Here is a 5,978-nt window from a genome sequence, read left to right on the forward strand (position 1 = left end):
TTTTGTTAAAAACAATTATTGCGTGCTTTGTATCACATCTGTGTGTTTATCTCTAAACTGCTAAGCACAGTAGTAGAAAAGAACATGCAGGATCATGTGTCTTTGCTTTATGGTGATAGAGAACTTGAGTATTTTTGACATTTTCTTTTGTTCCTCTACATTTTGTGTTGACTTCTCAGTTCTGAACAATGTCCTCATGCTTTTTTTTTTTTGTCTGCATAGTCTTGTAGGTGCTCGCTTTGTGCTCTTGTCAACAGAATTATCACCCCATCACAACGCTTAGCATTTAAAAGAAACATGCTAGGGCCTATTATCATTCAGCATGTGAATGGTATTAACCTTACATCAAGCTGGCCCTAGCCGTTTTACCCCTGGTAATTGATTTGTGTATTGTGGTGTGCTTTTCTTTTTCTTTTACATCATACATTCTCAGCCTCCCACTCCACTTCCTCCAAGAACAAAGTGAGAGTGTATTGACTAAATGTGAGAAGAGTAGAGATTACAGAGCAAAGATTAAAGGCCGATACTGTTTACTGAGCTTGCTGGGGTGGCAGCATGCAGCTTTCACCCACACACTGGGACTTTGAAGCCAGCTCTATCTTCCCTCCTTCACAGGGCTCAGCACTAACATGTCTCACCTTGCCCACTGTAACCTGTCAGGATCAGCACTCCTCAAGCACAGAGACAGAGGAAAGGAGAGGACCTGCTGAATATTTTGACACGAGCCTCCTCTTTGCTTTCAGACACCTCAACAGAGTTTGGACCAAAACACTAACAGTAGTGTATTCATGCTGGTGCAACTATCAGTCAGACGGAGAGAGGGAAAAAAAAAAAAAAAAAAAACGAACAAAAGGGGCTGAAATTATGCGTCAGGGCTGCTTCATATTAAAAATAAATAAATCAAAAAAAGAATATTTACCGATTGCCCTTTCCAGTTGACGATTCATAAGGCCTTAAATACAAGCCAGAGTTTGGGCCCCAGCTTTTCAGTAACCTCACCGCTATTATAGATGTGTGATACAACCACACACAGCACACACAGGAAAGTGACAAAGACCATGCAAGAAAAGAAAGAAGGCGAATACAGTGATTTGGAATAGTGTCAAAAACTTCTGTGGTCTGTATTATGTGGGTGAGTAGACTGGAGCGATGCGGTGAGACGGTGATAATAGTTATCTGCAGAGATGATCTGCTCGGGCATGATAATAGTGCTACAGCGGTGTGACTGTGAATCAGTACCTTGATAGAGCAGAAGATGTGGGCCCTTCTCTCTCAACTCAGACTAGAAAAAAAAAAAAAAATCCCCCACTTGCCTAATGGCTTTAGACAGCAGCCATTCGGCCCTGCTAATCTTCCGTCTCTCTGAAAATAACTTTTTGTGCTGTATGAAGATTGGATTTTACAGATCACAACGGCAAGGCAATGCATTCACTCAGCTGTACTTCTCATGAGAAACGTATCGTGATCTCTAATAATATTCTGTATACGGCTTCAGTCAAGCGCTACCTTTAAATGCGATGCCGTATTAATATTAATATTTATGGACTGTGGAGGAGCGCGAGCCATCTGAGGGGTACGGGCAGAACAAACTTCCATTAATTCCTATGGAGGGGAAAGTCCAAATTAATTCCTATTCACATTTTAATGCCTTTATGCTAATGCAAGTTCAGATGGAAAGGACGGTGCACCCACAGGAGGAGGAGGGTTAAAGTTGACTTTTGCACCTGAGAAATCTCACTTCACATAGGGAAATGGGCTTGAGATTATATAGCAGCTACCATTTACAGAACAGACACACAGGCCTATATTTGATTGAAAAGACTGCAACAGTTCTTTAATGTTCCTACATTATGACATAGTAAATGCTTCTTTGTCACTTTTTGTTTGTCACATTCTAAACATTAAATTGGTGGTAATACAACTTTCTACAGGATCGGGGATTTTTTTTCCAAACTATGATCGTACTTTGGTTGTTTGGTGCCCAAGTTTAAATAGCAAGAAATGACACAGAACTACAAATAGTAATCACAATCACTCAAAACTGGAGGCAAAGCCCAACCAAAAAGTGAGCAAAATATTGGCAATAATCACTCTAATAACGGGAAAACTGTCTATGTTTACAATTACACCGACAATCCTGTCTCCCAAAAATGACATTCCTGTACGGCTAAACTGCAATTACATTTTGAAAGATTTTTCTCTCAGTCTGGTAACAGTATCATGTAGTAGGAAACATTCCTACTTTCAAACAGCCACAAAGTCTGCGTACGGAGGCTCTCTGACACAAGAGTTTCACCGAGGAGACTGGATTTCATGTCCCATGCACAGTGTCATTATTTTTAGACTTTTGTTTTCATTCGCTGTTTACTTTTGTTTTCACCAGTTGTCTGGTTAGATTTAGGCACAGAAACGTCTTGGTTCGGTTTACAAAAACATCTTGCTCCGGGTTTCACAACAGTAACAGGAGGTTGGTGACATTCATGCACAAAAACACCCTTGTTAGGTTGAGAAAATGATCATGCTTTGGTGTAAAATGTGACCTTTCACAATATGTTTCAAGCTTCTCCTCCATTTTCTGGATTGCCGGGATGATACGTCCCGCCCCATCTAAGACACTGGCTGGAAAGAAGCAACAGTCTGAAAACAATGGAATAAATTAGAAAAAAAATATGTTGATATAAAATGTATTTGTGATAAAATGATATGTTAACCTCCAAACAGAAATGAGAATGCAGTTTAGCTGTATATTAACGTCATTCTGGGGAGACAAGGCCGACCCTAAACAAAGTATTGTCAGTAATTTCACTATTTACCTTTTCTTCCTCTTTCTATAAAGTTTGTAAACCTTTGTTTCAGACCTGACTGACACCTTGCCTTTCTTGCTTGATTTGAGTCTTTTAATAATGTTGCAACACTTCCAGATTTCAGTCGTTCACTTCCATCAGTAGAATATTGTGATTTTCAACTGAAACAGTGGAGAAAGCTCTAAAAAAAAGACTTTCCTGCAAGGTGTAGTGCGTCTGGCCTAACAATGATGTTTGATCACCTGCACACGAATGCATTTAAGGTGTGATGCAGAAACTACTTCTAGATCGCATCTGTCCCAATTTCCATCTGATCAGGAATCCCAATACCTCCAGTCAACTTCCCCCCCAGTCCCACAGGGAAAATCCAACTCTATCCATTCTGGTTTGTCTGGACCGGTTAATGTGGTGCTGAGCTGAGGCAAACACAAATAGATTGCGCTGGTGACAATCGCGCTCCCCCTCCGCCCCACTGTGTTACAGCTGTTATCATTACATATTTACTTGGAGGACAAGCACGTGCTCCCTCCAGATAGGTCCCTATCAGTACATGTCTATGTTGTGACACCTGGAGGGTAATTGTCATTAATTGCACTCATTTGGGCGGCAGGTCAGGGCAACTGAAGCGCAGGTGTTTGGGACAAAACACGATTATTCCCATCCAAAGAGCGCGAGGCTAGGAAAGAATGATTTTGCCATTGTAGAAGGCCTTGCACATAATGACTGTCCATTTTTCTGGTTTTATCACGCATTAGTGGGTAATTGGGGCTCAAAAAAGTGGGAAGAATGTCATCATCATTATTCCCTCCTTTCCTCCATTTCCTCCATTCACAGAGAGATGGAGCGCTCTATCAGTTGAGAACGGGGGAGTTTAAAACCGCTAAGATGACTGCAGTGACTGGACAAAGTGTTATACGACCGATCACACAAACTGAGGCGACAGTTCCAAACTGACTTTTAAGAAATAAATCTTTAACAACACGACATTTTCATGTTATAGGTGTTTCTATAAACGCTCTGGACAGCATGCATGGCTTGACTGTTTACAGTTAGCACTATGGCAACGGACATGTGGTTCTATCCTAGACTTGTGACTTTAAAGAAAAAAAGAAAAAAAAAAGATTTGGAGAAGTACTCCATAAACAAACAGTAATTTAGAGGACTCCTTAATCAAGAGGTGGGGTATCAAGATGGTGCCCAAGAGGCCCTTAAGAGAGACCTTGGTGTCAGCAGAATTAATGAGACCCTTATCTATGGTTCAAATGAGTTTAATTGAAAAGTGAGGACCTTAACACACCGGTCCTTTATCGCAAAGCCATCCATCTGTTTGACTTTATCACTATCGGATTACCTTGTTATCAAGCTCCCGATAGTGTTTTCCAGCACTATCATTACAGCTATATCATGACTCAGCTGCTGAAAATGTAAAGTAATTACCCGACATTAGGCGTGTGTTCGCACAACCTTTCATTAAGCATTAAACGCTCGTCTCTGCGCCGACTTCCGAAACATATATTTTTCACGGCGCACAACTTTCTTCTTCTACGCTTCCAAATTCGGCGTTTCCTCCCCTGCTGTTGCCGTTCATCTGCATTTACCCAGAGACTGACACGAGTGTGACACTGACACACTCTTCAGGCTGTGATGTTTTCCCTTTTTTTTTTTTCTTATGATGGAAACAACAAAAGAGCCATTTAAGACTCAAAACTACAACTAAGCCTGTCACTGTGAGCGTACTCTGTGTGTCAGTGTGTGTGTGTGTCAGTGTGTGTGTGTGTGTGTGTGTGTACCCCACATGGGCGGAGTGCAGACACCAGGCGCAAACATCCTCAATCTGTCCTAATAGCACAGCAGTATACAAAGAACAGACTTCAAATATAACAACCAAGCTACATTCCCTCATAAAAACACTGTTTACCATCGCTGTGATAATTTACCCAGTAACATGTGCCCTCCACAAGAGCAAACACCAAGGGATGCCAATGTGTGTGTGTGTTGGCTGACAAAAATACACAGCAGCAGCTGGGCCCCATGTTTGAAGGCCTGCCCTCCACACTCCATAGCTCAACATGGAGGTACACTGTGACTTCGAGACTAGTTAGCGAGAGGAGGAGACCGAGGGTGGGCCCGAACTTGTGTATGCAGGTGTTGGCGACAAATGAGATGTTAATCATCACCTTCAGCACGGATGTTCACCCGAAAGCATAGGTTTTTGATCAGGACTAATAGTACTGCTATTCATTGTAAATTTGCAATAAATGTTTCAGATGGTCTTAAATTAAACAACCGTCAGATTTACAGTCTTTAAAAATGATTTCACCTTGTTAAACTCAGGACAGTTAATATTTACATTTCTGTTTGAGGTATCATTTTATTCTAGGTCAGCCTGACATTAAAGAAAAGTGTCACAAAAAAAGCCAAATAAAATTCACCCGTGAGTTTCGCTCTCGTGCCAGAAATCATTGAGTCTGAGTAGGTGTCACAGAAGCCATCACCCATTTGTGTCCAATACCTGCTGCACATCTCCCTTCTGTCCACCTGAGCTATGGAGACTAATATGGGGGAACCTGAGGCTGGTAGTGCCAGAGCTCGCTTGCCAAAGCCCCGGAGAAGACAGATGGCACGCGGAAATCAATAACCTCACACAACATCACCCATTTTGTGAACAAATGAATCTGCTTTGACAGTATGTGTATGAGCGATCGGGTGACCTGCTCTCTTCCCATCTGAACATCCTCCCCTCCCCTACCCAAGCGCACTGTTATTTATGGCAGTTGGGCCCTACACTCCTGTGTGCTTTGATGTTTAATTCAAGGACCCACAACCAGGCAGGGAGGAGAGCGTGGGTGTGTTGGGAACTCACGGGGGCTCAGGAGCTCAGGAACTCTGATTTCCTATAAATATTCCCTGTGTTGCTCACACCGGTCTGTGTCGGTGTGACTGCTGAGGAGTTAGTCCATGCAGGGCCTAAAGGTGTGAGGAAGATCTGTTTGTGGTTTGTTACACTGACGAGACTGAGGCCAATACCATAAAAAAGTGTTTGATGCATTAAGAGTCCAGTGAGCAGGACATTCTTGGAGATGTTCCTAAAACTCCCCCACGCTAAGGCAGCTATCGTGGCAAGTGTTGACTCCTTTCAAAGCCCGCTATTGTCTGCCCTATCATCAAACAGCA

At 42.3% G+C, this 5,978-nt stretch overlaps 1 protein-coding gene across 1 annotated transcript in view; it reads left to right on the forward strand.

The window, feature by feature from the left end:
• The first annotated feature begins 5,155 nt into the window (after positions 1-5,155).
• Positions 5,156-5,978, forward strand: part of irx3a (iroquois homeobox 3a) — an 18,182-nt gene continuing 17,359 nt past the window's right edge. The window contains exon 1 of the mRNA XM_008284486.1: positions 5,156-5,167. The gene's annotated coding sequence lies outside the window, so the exon portion shown is untranslated. The remainder of the gene's footprint in view (positions 5,168-5,978) is intronic.

This window comes from Stegastes partitus, unplaced genomic scaffold (genome assembly GCF_000690725.1).
Source record: "Stegastes partitus isolate 25-593 unplaced genomic scaffold, Stegastes_partitus-1.0.2 Scaffold361, whole genome shotgun sequence".
Lineage (NCBI taxonomy): Eukaryota > Metazoa > Chordata > Actinopteri > Pomacentridae > Stegastes > Stegastes partitus.